Source organism: Lynx rufus, unplaced genomic scaffold, assembly GCF_022079265.1.
Source record: "Lynx rufus isolate CCGP_SWC_20201006 ecotype Redwood Valley unplaced genomic scaffold, mLynRuf1.p SCAF_21, whole genome shotgun sequence".
NCBI classification, from domain to species: domain Eukaryota; kingdom Metazoa; phylum Chordata; class Mammalia; order Carnivora; family Felidae; genus Lynx; species Lynx rufus.
In genome coordinates, this window is record NW_025814836.1 from 10,538,778 (window position 1) to 10,552,924 (window position 14,147).

Consider the following 14,147-nt stretch of genomic DNA (forward strand, 5'->3'; position numbering starts at 1 on the left):
TACTCTACTTCCAGAAACTGCCATGTCTAGCCTAGGCTTTGCAAGAGCAGCCTGGTCTCAGCAGGCATTCTTATTCCTTCCAATCCAATTTCCCCATTTTCACTAGAGTCATTTTAAAATGCAAATGTCACTTAACACTGTTCTGAAAGTCCAAACCCTTAACATGGCCTACAGAACTTTGTCTAATCTTGCCCTGCCTCTACCCCACCATCCTCATTCCTTGCCACTCTTCCTACTACCCAGTAAGCTTCTGGGCACAGGCCCTTCTGCTTACAAAGCTCCTAAATCCTTTCTGCTGCAGGGCCTTCACACATACAACCTACCAGCTTGCCATCTCTTACTAGGTCTCATCCCAAGAACTTCCCCTGACTACGAGTTCCACAGATCCATTATGTCTCAGTATCACCATTATTTCCTCTATGAAGTGTTTCTTAACATTCAAACTATATGAGGACTCCTTCTGCTACACTTTCAGAGCACATCCTATGTCTCTTTTATGGCATTTACCAGAAATGTAATTAGTTACCTGTATAATTAGTTATCTTTTTTCCCCAACCAAGCTATAAGCTCAATGAGGAAGATCAAGTATGTTGTATTTGCCCCTATAACTCCAGCAGCTACCAAAGTGCCTAGCCCGAAACACATGATCAATAAACAACTGCATCCTTAATGAATGAAAGCAATAAATCAGCATATAGAAAGATTTCGGGTCCCAGGCTATAAAAACTCTCTAAGAGCCAATCTTCTGAAGGTGGTTAGTTGTTCTTGATTGAACTGCAAAAGGAAAGGTACCACATACCTACAATTACCAACAGCTGTGGCAGACATTCATGTATGCTACAGCCATTCAGTAGTCACAATAATCTGTGAGGTAGTTACCATTTGCTCCATTTTCTAGATGAAGCAACTGGGGACCAAAATGGCGAATACCCTTCCGAAGTCACACAAGGAGACAGAGTTGAAATTCTGGCTCTAATGTCATGTATGACAATATGGCATCACCACTGGAACTATTTAAGTAGTGGCTGAAGAAAGGTTATCAGTCAAAACTGTCCTAGGGATACTTTTGGATGGGCATGATCCATCATTAAATAAGCTGAACTACAAAATCTTCAAGGAGTCATGGAACTCCAATTTCGCAAGTCCATGCTACTTTTCAGTAGCAGAATATGAGGGGAATTTCTGCCCAACTGTGCAAGGCTGCACAAGAGAAACCAGAGATATGAAAGAACCACACAGTCATTGTGTCCTCCCCCAGTTCCAACAACAGAGAGCAACTTACCTACCAGTACAACGGGTTGTCAAAATACAAAGGCCATGGGCAGTTCTTAACCACCTTAGAGAGTTCTGACTTCCTCCTGCCAGGTCTCCATCTCCCAAGCCCTCTTTTACTGTACAGTAATGATGATTCCTTTCCTCTCTACCAAAGATAAGAGTTTCAACATTTGCAAAGGAACTGCAGCTTCTATCTACTTCACACTACACCTCCTGCCTCAAGGTAACCTAAATAACTAGAGAAGAAGATTCCTCCCAATCTCAATGCTTGGAAAATTAAAAGAATCACAATTTCTGGATTACCAACACAGGGCTAGCCAAAGAGGGGAAAGGACTGGTAGGTGGGTGTAGTTAGAATGAGTTTCTCTCGGTTGCTACTGCTATATACTACTTATACACAAAATAATAACTATAAATTTTAATAAATGGATCAATAAAACTCATTGATTTAATGTAGCAGTTCTCAAATTAAATGAATACTAGATTCAAATGGAAAACTAAAACGTGTATTTTGCATGCATCAACTTAACCTAGCCCCACAAAAATCATCAAATCAGAACTGAGACTAACGCCCAAGCAAGAGTAATTTTTAAAAACTCCACAGATTATGATACACATCTTTAGTTCAGAGAGGCTGTTTTATTATATTACAACACAAAACTCCTTATTCATTCACTGACTGGCTATATGTGAGAGTGAAATGACAAAAGTCACATGAGCACAGTCCTAACAGTGTCTACATATTGCATTTAACACATACATTTACACTCATTTTCATTAAGAAATACCTTCTCTCTCATTTCTTCAAATTACATGACTTTCTTAATCTTTTTCTTTTTCTCACATTTGATAAAGAAGGATACTAGAAAAATTTTATATTCTTCATACTTCTTCTATGAGGGTTAAGAAAATACTTTAAACACACCAAAAAGCAGTGAGAACATGTATACTGGTTTAACAGGGACAGCCACTTAAACAAATGTGTATTGTGCAGGAGTAATTACTTTTATTTATAAAAAAATTTGTTATCTAATGTTTATTTATTGGGAGACAGAGCACAAGCAGGGGAGGGGCAGAGAGGGAGACCCAGAATTGGAAGCAGGCTCCAGGCTCTGAGCTGTCAGCAGAGCCCAATGTGGAGCTAGAACCGAAGAACCATGAGATCATGACCTGAGCTGAAGTCAGACGCTAAATCGACTGAGCCACCCAGGCGACCCTATGCAGGAGTAATTATTAAGTGAGACCCCTTACTCTCAAACACCTCCTGGCTTGATAATTAGATCACAAGTATAGGCCACTCTTATCATTTCATTTCCTTTTTTTTTTTTCCTGTAAAGCAGGATCCACACCCAGCACTGAGCCCAACGCAGGGCTTGAACTTGCAGCACTGAGATCAAGATCTTAGCTGAGACCAAACGTTGGACACTTAACCGATAGAGCCACCCAACTGCCCCTCACTCTTTTCATTTTTTATGTGATTTTTTTAAACTTGAGGTATAATTCACATGTCACAAAACTCATCTTTTTTAAAGTATACAATCTGGGGCTTATTTGTCTTTTTAAAAATTGTTTTCTATTTTTTTTTTTTTTTTTTTTTTACAGAGAGAGAGAGAGAGTGCACACAGTGGAGAAGAACAGCAGAGGGAGAAAGAAAGAATCCCAAGCCGACTCCATGCTCAGCACGGAGCCCCATGCAAGGCTTGATCCCACGACTCCGGAATCATGACCTGAGATGAAATCAAGAGCCAGATGCTCAACTGAGCCATCCAGGCACCCCTTTCTCTGTTTTACTGTATTCACAAAGCTGTACAACCATTCCCACTATCTAATTCTAGAATATTTTCATCATCCCCCAAAGAAACTCAATGTCCACTAGCAATCATTCCCCATTCCTCTCCTTCCACGACTCCTGAGTTACTTTCCATCTCTATGAACTTGCCTATTCAAGATATTTCATGTAAATGGAATCATACAATGTGCAGCTTTTTGTGGCTCTTTTCACTTAGCATAATGTTTTCAAAGTTCATCTGTGTTAAGTATTATCAGTACTTCGCTTCCTTTCTGGCTGAATAATATTGTATTTTATGGAAATACCACATTTCCTTTATCCATTCAATAGTTGATGGAAATTTGGGTTGTTTCCACTCTATTCTGAATAATGCTGCTATGAACATTTGTGTATGTGTACATATTTTCAATTCTCTTGGATATATAGTTAAGAGCAGAACTGCTGGATCACATAGTAACTCTAGGTAATTGAGTTTGTTTGGGAATACTGCAATCTTAATAGTTTATATTAAGTCTTCCAAACCATAAATCCAATATGTCCTGTCTTTGCATTTATTTAATTTCTTCTTTAATTTCTTTCAATGATGCTTTCTAACTTTTAGTGTACATGTGTTGCACTTCTTTTGTTAAAATTATTCGTAGGTATTTTATTCTTTTGATGCTAATACAAATAGAACTGTTTAATTTCACTGCTAGCATTCTACATCATTCTTGATTTCAAAAACTTTCAATGATATAAAAAAGGTAATTAGAGAAGTTAATTGCATTTAAGTATAAATACCATGGCTCTTCTAATTATGATCTACTAAAACAGAAAAAAAAAATTGATCTAAACCCTACAAGAAATCCACTTTGCTAAAAGAGCTTTTTGAAAAAATCAAGCAAGGCCAAATAACTTTAATCCCAATGTCACTAGTGCCAGTGCAGCTACATTACATGCATGTGTGTGCGCATGCGCGTGCGCGCGCGCACACACACACACACACACACTGCCTTATATATATTCCCTTATAAAATATACAAACATACAAACAAAAAAACCCACTCACACTGTACATTCTCTTTGTCAGACAAACTTGGGGAAAACTATCCTACTGTTAATTTTTTTTTTAGGTTTTTTTAAAATTTATTTTCTTTTAAGAGAAAGAGAGAGACAGCACAAGTGAGGGAGGGGCAGAGAGAGGGAGAGAGAGAATTCCAAGCAGGGACTGCTTGATCTGCAGGCATCAGTGCAGAGTCCAATGTGGGGCTCAAACCCACAAACCGTGAGATGATGACCAGAGCCAAAATCAAGAGTCCAACACTTAACCGACTGAGCCAGCTGGGCACTCCCTTACTGTTAATTTTTAATGCGATCAGAGGTTTCTGACCTTATAGAATTATCTTTCAGTTACTTTTAATATAAGAACATTCTTCTTTGTTCCTTCTAAAATAGGGTGTTTTCATTACTGCATACAAACAATTAAATCCAGGCATAAACTCAAATTCTAAATTAATTTAAGACTATCATTAAACTACTGTTTTATGGAAAATGACTAAACCATTCCATTTCAGCCAGAACTGTACATGCTGTATCTAATTACACATTTTAAAAGTACAATGATATGTTGTATGAACACAATAATGTCTATTAGTCACTATTTAAAGAAATGATTCAACAAGGAAAACAAACTTTAGTTCAAATATAGAACTTATATATTTATGGTCATTATTTGAAAATGCAGCTGTATTGTATGTAACTTTCATAGAAACAGAACATGTCCTACAAACATTCATACCTAATCCTATAAAGTTCTAACTCACATTAGGTTGTCATAAATTTTGGGTAAAATTCAAAAACATAACATCTCATTAAAGAACTAAGATCAACAAAAGTACAAATAGCACTGAGAAAGTTATCCCTTACCAACTACAAAAGGGACTACTTCAAGGATTCTGTGGGTATCATGACATATTCTGGCCTGCAAACAATTCTGATGCTATAAATATATCAAAGGAAACACAAGGGGGGGGGGTGCCTGGGTGGCTCAGTCGGTTGAGGGTCTGACTTCAGCTCAGATCATGATCTCACAGTGAGTCCGAGCCCCACATCGCACTCTGTGCTGACAGCTCAGAGCCTTCAAATTCTGTGTCTCCCTCTCTCTGCCCCTCCCTGCTCGTGCTCTCTCTCTCAAAAGTAAACATCAAAAAATAAAAATGCAAGGAATCATCACGACTCAAAGCCACTATGAACAATGTGGAGGTTGTACCCTGCACATATGAGTGCACAGCCAAGAGAAAGCAAATGGGAACTGAAATCCAGTTTGTTGGCCACTCTAAGCACTGAGCGCTCGCAGAGGGCAGCATCCACCAAAAGTTGGGAGAAGAGCCTTTTTCGAGCTTTGCAAAAACTTATCTGTGGCTTAGCAATGACACCTGCAAACAACTAACTACTTGTTGGAAAAGTTAAGGCCACTGAGATACAGAATATTGGTGCCCCTGCCTGAAATCGTAACACCAAAATACCACTTCTTACTAAGCGTTTACTTAGAATGTTTTAGGTAAAATCATCAATAAGACAAAACATAAAGAGCTTGATAGGGAGAAGTCACCTAAAAATCTAGAGTGGTTTAAATATGGTATCTATCTAAATTTGGATTTCTCTGATTATTAGGCTATATATTTTTGCATGCTTTGACCCTATGCTTTTGATGAGAGACATTTTATTTTATTTTAAATGTTTATTTATTTTGAGAAAGAGAGAGAGCACAAGTAGGGAGGGGCAGAAAGGAAGGGAGAGAGGGAGAGAGAGAGAGAGAGAGAGAGAGAGAGAGAGAATCCCAAGCAGGCTCCGCACCACCAGTGCAGAGCCCGACATGGGGTGGAACTCAGGAACCCTGAGAACATAACCTGAGCCAAAACCAAGAGTCAGATGTTTAACCATCTGAGCCACCCAGATGCCCCTGGATGAGAGACATTTTTTTCAGGAAAATGCTAAAAAATTAGAGGAGAAGCATAGAGTAAAATGTTAAGAGCCTATTCCTATTAGGCTCTATTCCTATTAGAGAAATACAGGCCTTGTTTTACACAACATGCAATGAAGTGCTAAAAACTATGTATTGGTCACAAATACTGGTCAGGTAAGCATCTTAAATTTGATATGGAAATTAAGTAAATTTGATGGAAACTGGAAGTAATTTTTTTTAATGTTATTATCACTCCATTTAATTGTACAGGGAATTAAAGGTTTTCTAAATTGTGAAATTGTGCTTCCTTAAAGCAAGAAATACTATTATTTTCAAAATGATACAAGTTATTAATCATGATAAATACTCCAAATACTAAAAAGACATTATAACTTCAAAATTTTTATCAGAATGACTAGTCCATAAAATGCTTTATTTCTAGATACACCAATGAATTGTCGTGTTTGTCAGGGACTCACCTCCTCTCACCACTTTGATCAGTTCTACAAAGTGGAGCAAGAATATAGCTCAAACTCTTACAGAAAATTATGAGAATAAAACCAGAGGGCAGGCATCCTTGGCTCCTTACAGATAGGTACAATATTAAAATCAGTATTAGAAAAGAGACTTGTAAACTGCCCTTATTAAGATTAAAGCCCATCTACACATTCCCTGATTGCTTACACCTACATAACAGCAATGTCCTGTCTTCACATGGGACACACAAGAGAAATAAAGAACGCAGTAAGGCAAGGTGTGGAAATGAAAATGAGATTCTAGTCTTTCAACCACCACCAACTCACTCTTTATATTAACACTTCCTTCATGTGCAGACATTCCAAATACTTCCCAGGCTGTCATAATGATTTCTGGGAAAAATGCTTTATCAATAATTATATCCTGTATAAAGATGAATTATCATTAGAAACCGTATCAATTCTCAAAGTTACGATTCAAATATTAGATATATATTAAAAACTTAACCTCTGATCACCTGAATCAAACCTGTACATAAATGCTGCTGTATCTTTATTTATAAAGATAAATATGATTTGGGGTACACCATTATATTCAAAATCAGAAAACTTTTTAATGAATGTGGAAGGAGTATAGAAATATGAACAGGCATGCAATGGAATCAGGAATTGGCATTTCTGGTGTTAACATATAATTGTACATAAACATAAAATGTATACATTTTACCTCCTTTATTTTTGTGTGTTTTCATTTTACTTTACATAAATGAAATCACAAATTATGAATGGTTTCTAGCTTCTTTTGAGAAACATACTTGCGAAATTCACCCTGCAGCATGTAACTGTACTTCATCCACTTTTATTGCCGTAAAGTATTGCACTGTATGAGCATATCACAATTTTAGTCAGTCCTATTGAAGAACAATGTATTGAGTTTGACTCTATTACAAACAATGCTGCTACCAATGTTATTAACATTGTACATAGTGTACATGTTCACACATTACTCACAGGAATATACCCACTAAAGTAAATTACTGGGTCACAGGGTATGCAAATACCAAAGTGTTTCCTAAAGAAGTTGTAATAACATACATTTGCACCAGCAGTGTTTAATGAGTTCCCATAACTTAACATCCTCTCCAAAACTTATAATGTTAACCTCTTTTTAAATTTTAGCCACTCTAGTGGTTTATGATGGAGTCTCTTCAGTTTTAATTTATATTTCTCAGATTACTAATGATGTTAAGCACATTTTCACTTATTTCTTGCATATTTACACCTTTTATGAAGTGTATTTTCATGTCCCTTCCCATTTTTCCATTGAATTGTTTGTCAGACTGATTTGTAGAAGTGCTCTAAATATTCTGATACATGCTTTTGGTCTGTTATATGTACTGCAAATATGTTCTTCCACTCTGGCTTGCCTCTCTATTCTCCTTTGACTTTGCAAGAATAAAATCTCTTAATTTTAAGGTAATGAAATGTACCAACTGTTTTATTAATATTAGTGGATTTTATTTCTTCTTATACTTTTTATGAACATGTTCTCCTTGTATTAGCTTTTAAAGTTTTATAGTTTTGCCTCTCACATTGAGATGTACAAATCAATCTTAAATTGATTTTTGCATGGGGTATGGAGATGAGTCATTTTTTCCTATGGATCACCAATTGTTCTAGTAACATTTGTTAAATAATTCCTTCCCTATTACGCTAGAGGACCAATTTTGTCATAAAGCAAGCATCCATGTACATACACACTGGCCCTCTTCCAGACTCTTTACTTCTTTTGTTTATCCTTGTGGCATTATTTCATGCAAGTATTTATTATAGATTTATAAGTTTTGAGCAAAGAAAATTCTCCTGCTTTGATTTGTTCTTCCAAGACTGCTTAAGCTATTCTTGGGCCAAAAATTTTCCTTCAAAATACAAAATAAAAACAAACGAATGAAGATTTTACAATATTCGTTAGGATTACTTCGAGAATAATCCTCAAATGGACATGGATTATAACCTTCAGAAAGACAGAACCTTAGTGGACAACTAAATTAACCCTACATTAAACAATGTTCTGGGGGCACCTGGGTGGCTCAGTTAAGCATCTGACTCTTCATTTCAGCTCAGGTCATGATCCCAGAGTTGTGAGACTGAGCTCCACATCAGACTCCATGATGAGCATGGAGCCTTCTTAAGATTCTCTCTCTCCCACTGCTCCTCTGTCCCACTTGCATGTTCTCTCTCTCTCAACAAAAAAAAAAAAAAAAAAAAAGAAGAAGAAAAGAAAAAAGAAAACAAAACATTCTGTACCAATGTTGACAGAACTTTAAAAAAAAAAAACCCAAACTCAAAAGGATTCAGCTGATACCAAGGAACTTGTATGAATACAAAAATAAAAATTCAACGCTATGTAAAATAATATAAAAAATTTCTTCATCCTAGGATCTGAAAGTACAATGTCCACCATCCAAAAAAAAAAGTATAAGGAATAAAAAAATAAAGCAGGAAGGGGCACGTGGGTGGCTCTGTCGGTTAAGCGTCCAAATTTGGCTCAAATCATGATCTTGTGGGTCATGGATTCAAGCCCCACTTGGGGCTCTCTGCAGTCGGTATGGAGCCTGCTTTAGATTCTCTGTCTCCCTCTCTCACTGCCCCTCACCCATTTGCATGCACAGGCACGTGCGCGCGCGCTCTCTCTCTCTCTCTCTCTCTCTCTCTCTCTCTCTCGAAAATAAATATTTAAAAAAGAGCAAGAAGGGTGCCTGGGTGGCTCAGTTAGTTAAGCATCCGACTTCAGCTCAGGTCGTGATTCAGTCTGTGAGTTCGAGCCCTACATCAGGCTCTGTGCCAGCAGCTCAGAGCCTGGAGCATGCTTTGGATTCTGTGTCTCCCTCTCTCTCTGCCCCCTCCTCCACTCACACTCTATCTCGGCCTCTCAAAAACGAATAAACATAAAAAAATAAAAAGCAGGAAATGTGTCCCATAATAAAAAACCTCAATCAATATAAAGAAATTCAGATAAAATAAAGTTAATGGAATTAACAGATGAGGGCATTAAAACAATGATTAAATATATAAGCTCTGAATGTTAGAAAAGGTAAAGGAAAATAGGAACATGATGAGAAGAAAAACTGAAGAAATAAAACTTCCAGAGATGAAAAATAATTATCAGAAATAAAAAACACACTGGATGATATTAAAAACAGATAATATGCTGCAGAAGAAAAGATCAGTGAACCTGGAAACATGACAATATTAAACATACCAAAAAAAAAAAAAAAAAGCGGGAGGGGGTGCGGGGGGAGAAGGGGAGAGAGAAAGTGTAAGTGCCATGCCAAAACAGTTCAAATGTATAAATTTCCCTCCTCAACCTTGAAAAAAACACCTGGGGTAAGTGAGATATTTGAAGAAATAGTGCCAATATTTTCCCAAATCTGGTTAAAAACAAACAAACAAAACTTAACAAGGATTTTTCTCAAAGAAAACTATATACTAAGACACATCATGATCAAATGACTAAATGAAAAAGTCTTAAGACCAAAGAAAATAGAAAAATTACATGGTGGGGGGAAGGGGGTGGGGGGGAGGAGTCATGCAAACTAAGAAAAACAGCAGACCTGTCAGAAACTATGCAAGCCACTTCAGAAACAATTTCACAACATATTAATAGGGATAAAAAGGGACATTTCAAAATACAGAACCCAATTCATCAAGAATATTTAAGAAAACTAAATAATGCATGCAGTTAATATTAGAACTTTGAAATACATGAACCAAGAAGTGAAAGGAAAAACAGACAAATCCACAATTAAAGCTGAAGATTCCACACTTCTCTCTCAGCAATTACTGAAACAAACAGAAAATCAGAGAACTAAACTTTGAATAATACTATCAACTAATTTGACCTAATTAACACTTTTACAAAGTTCTACTCAACAACAGATCACATGGCATAAGTGCCCACAAAACCAAAACATTCACTAACACAGACAACATTCTGCACTTCATAATAAATACACAAAATATGTTCTTAGATCACAGCATAATTAAATTAGAAATGTATTAGAGAAATAGATCTACAAAATTAACCAAATATTTGGCAATTATATAGGTCATAAAAAAATCACAAAGGAAATTTAAAAATTCTCTGAACTCTTACAAACACAAAACAAACTTTGTAAAATGCAGAAAAAGGAAAATTAAATAACAATTGCTCCTTTAGAAAAAGAAGGAAAATCTCTAATGCCAGAACAAAAGAAGGGATATCACTATAAATCCCTCAAACATAAGAGTAAGGGAATATAACCTGCAACTTTATGCCAATAAATAGAACAATTTACCTGAAATGGACAAATTTATAAGAAAGACACAAACTGAAGCTTATTCAAGAAAAATTAATATAAATCTAAATAGCCCAATATCAGAGAAATCGAGTTCATCATTTAAAACCTTCCCACAAAGAAACTCCAAACCCAGAGGTCTTCACTAATGAATTATACCAAACACTTCAAGAAGCAGTAACACCAAATGTAAACAAACTTTTCCAGAAGAGGAAAACTTTCCAACTCCAGCCGCTGTCTAGATACAAAAAGCAGATAAAACATTATTTTAAAAACTACAAACTGGGGTGCCTGGGTGGCTCAGTCGGTTGAGCGTCTGACTCTTGATTTTGGCTCAGGTCATGATCTCACAGTTCATGAGTTCAAGCCTTGTATATGGCTCTGTGCTAGCAGTGCGGAGACTGCTTGGGATTGTCTCTCTCCCTCTCTCTCTGCCCCTCCCCTGCTCATGCTGTGTCTATCTCTCTCAAAATAAATTAATTAAAAAAAAAAACTACAAACCAATACCTACTATGAACACGGATGATAAAAAAAAGTTAATTAAGTTTTAGCAATGAATTCAGCAATATATAAAGTATAACGAATCATGACCAAGTGGGGATTATCTCAAAAATGCATGATTCCTTGGTTTGCTATTCAAAAAAATCAATGTAACTAACTATATTAACAGATAAGAAAGGGGGGGGGAACGTGATCATCTCAATAAATACAGAAACACTGTTTGGTAAAAATTCAATACCCATTCATGATAAGAAAAAAAATTCTCAGCAAGCTATGAATAGAAGAAAACTTAATCTCATAAAGGGTATCTGTTAAAAACCTATAGCTAACAACATACTTACTGGTGAAAAACTGAGTGTTTTTGACCTAACATCAGGAATAAGGCAAGAATGTCAGCTTACCACTTCTATTCAACATTGCATGGGGACTACTGACTAGACAGTGCAATAAAGCAAGCAAAAAAATAAAAGGTATAAAAAATTTAAAGGAGCAAGTAACAGTCTTTAATTCACAGACAAGATCTACACAGAACATGATCTACACAGAACATTTGAGGACTATAAAAAATGCCACTAGAGGGGCGCCTGGGTGGCGCAGTCGGTTGAGCGTCCGACTTCAGCCAGGTCACGATCTCGCGGTCCGTGAGTTCGAGCCCCGCGTCCGGCTATGGGCTGATGGCTCAGAGCCTGGAGCCTGTTTCCGATTCTGTGTCTCCCTCTCTCTCTGCCCCTCCCCCGTTCATGCTCTGTCTCTCTCTGTCCCAAAAATAAATAAACGTTAAAAAAAATTAAAAAAAAAAATGCCACTAGAAATAATAAGTTTAGCAGAATCACAAATTACAAAGTTTAACACAAAATCAATCAAAAGTCTACATACTAACAATAAACAACTGAAAACTGATTTTCTTTACACTACCACTTACAGTAACATAAAAATATAAAATAGGGATCAATTTAACAAAACAGGTGTAATAACTTTACATTGAAAACAAAACTCTGCTAAGTACAACAAAAGATGATGCAAACAGGGAGAGGTACCAAGTTCATGCATCAGAAGACTCAACATCTTTAACAGGTCAATTCTCCCCAGTGTAGCCTCTAGGATAAAAGCATTCACAATCAAAATCCCATTAAGCTTTTCTGTAAAAATTGACAAGCTGATTCTAAAATACACAGAAAGAAACGGAAAGGATGTAGAGTAAAAAACAACATTGAAAGAGAAGAACAAAGTTGGGAGGATTTATATCACCCAATTTTAAGACTTACTATATAGCTACAGTAATCAAGATAGTGCAGTATTGCCATAAACAGATACACAGATCAATAAAATGAACAAAGTTCTAAAATAAACCGTTGATTTTCAACAAAGGTGCCTAGGTAATTCAACAGAGAAAATTATAATATTTACAAAACTGCTTCTGGAAAAATTTGACTTTCATACACAAAGAAATAAATCTTACCCCTTACCTCATACCATATACAAAAATTAACTCAAAGTGTATCACAAACCTAAAATGTAAGAACCCGAAACAGTTCAAATACATGAGGGAAAGGAAGAGAGTTAGAAAAAATTTTGCCCAATCTCTGTGCCAACCTCTCCAATTTCTACTCCAAATTAGGGCAGAACTATAGGGAAAATCCCTGATCTGAAGCCCTTCAGTCAGCATATGAATCTATTCAAAAGGAAGGAGCATCTCCCATCTAGGTACTCAGAATCTTAGGTACTCCTAAGCAAGTAGTTATTAATTCAAGCACAACCCTCAGAGCCATAAAAGCCTGCCATGAAGAATAAAAAACTGTATACATCCATAAAGCCTAGTGGAGGAAGCATCATAAAGGATTCCCTAAAGCTTAAACAGGACCCAAAATACATGTGATAGAGCCCCAAAATACAACAGCTTAAGTTATGCCCACAGCCATCCCTGAGTTCACAGAAGGTGCAAAGTTCTTAATTATAGGCATCAATCAGAATGGCTAAATTCCTATAGTGCTGTAACTCAAATCACAGAGTTTTGAGCAGTTAGTGGACAAAAGAAATGTAAATAAGGTGAAAAAGAGAAAAAACCAATATTCAAAGATTTTCAGAAAACTAAAAAAGATTATATTTAAAAATATGAATTAGACTACACTATTCCCATTTTGCCTGTGTGTGTCCAAGTTCTGGACCAAAGAAGGATACTTTGATTCAATTGAAAAAATAATGCCTTTTCTCCCAGTTCCCCCTACTGAAAGATAGCATTAAAAACCTCTCTTCAGTCAAGATTTACAAGAAAAATATATAACCATAAGAAACTAGTATCAGAGTAAAGTACTTTAACAAAGAACTCATTTTCATTTTGCAAGTTCATAAAAGTTTTTTACATCACTTAATACTCAAAAAAAATGTACATTTTAAATAGCAAAATTATTTCTTAAAACAAGTACAAAAAAAATGTTAAGTACTACCCCCTCTGAAGTTTTTATTGACATAATCATCAGGCATAATCAACGATATCTAATATTTAAAATGTTAATGTTGGGCTGCCTGGGTGGCTCAGTTGGTTGGGCATCTGACTTTGGCTCAGGTCATGATCTCGCGGTCAGTGAGTTCCAGCCCCGCGTCAGGCTCTGTGCTGACAGCTCGGAGCCTGGAGCCTGCTTCAGATTCTGTGTCTCCCTCTCTCTCTGACCCTCCCCTCCCTGCTCACTCTCTCTCTAAAATGAATAAGTGTGAAAAAATAAAAAAATACATACTTTATAAAATGTTAATGTTGACTTAAAACACAAAAACTACAGATGTAACATACTGGAACCATTAACAAAGACCACTCCAAGTTTTTAAAAGTC

General features: G+C 36.3%; 1 protein-coding gene across 5 annotated transcripts in view; it reads right to left on the reverse strand.

The window, feature by feature from the left end:
- The window catches only part of MEF2A (myocyte enhancer factor 2A), a 164,521-nt gene that overhangs the window by 114,276 nt on the left and 36,098 nt on the right, over positions 1-14,147 (reverse strand). The window lies entirely within an intron of this gene.